General features: G+C 43.7%; 1 protein-coding gene across 1 annotated transcript in view; it reads right to left on the bottom strand.

The window, feature by feature from the left end:
* cad (carbamoyl-phosphate synthetase 2, aspartate transcarbamylase, and dihydroorotase) overlaps window positions 1–659 on the bottom strand; it is a 31,962-nt gene that overhangs the window by 30,573 nt on the left and 730 nt on the right. The gene's annotated exons all lie outside the window — the stretch shown is intronic.

The raw sequence follows: 659 nt of genomic DNA on the forward strand, positions 1-659 counted from the left end.
CAGTGTGTTCTGGGGACAGGCAGCTAGCAGACAGTAAGGAGATGTTTTTTACAGTGTGTTCTGGGGACAGGCAGCTAGCAGATAGTGAGGAGATGTTTTTTACAGTGTGATCAGGGGACAGGCAGCTAGCAGACAGTAAGGAGATGTTTTTTACAGTGTGTTCAGGGGACAGGCAGCTAGTGAGATTTTATTACAGTGTGATCAGGGGACAGGCAGCTAGCAGACAGTAAGGAGATGTTTTTTTACAGTGTGTTCAGGGGACAGACAGATAATGAGATGTTTGCTTAACCGTAATATAGCCTTTAATTACTCATGCCTGCACCACGCTGAGCTGCATATATTACAGCACAGATCAACTTTTAGAAAGTGGTTCCTGTCATACCTTCTTATTTGCACATTAGTCTGCCAAAAATACCACAAGTTGTATAAAAGCAAATAACATTAGAGATGTAAATACACTTAAATGAAATGCTGCTTGACTATGTATCTATCTGCAAGGCATTTACAAGACAGGAAATGTGTGATATGCAGCCATGCCTAATGGCGATGTTAGCTAAACCAACACTTAATTGACATATTTGTTTTAATGGAGTTTGGCGACACACTCCTTTGAGGAGAGGGAGAAGGTCGAGCTATGGGGGGGGGGGGGGGGGGGGGGG

The sequence above is a fragment of the Etheostoma cragini genome, chromosome 18 (assembly GCF_013103735.1).
Source record: "Etheostoma cragini isolate CJK2018 chromosome 18, CSU_Ecrag_1.0, whole genome shotgun sequence".
NCBI classification, from domain to species: Eukaryota; Metazoa; Chordata; class Actinopteri; order Perciformes; family Percidae; genus Etheostoma; species Etheostoma cragini.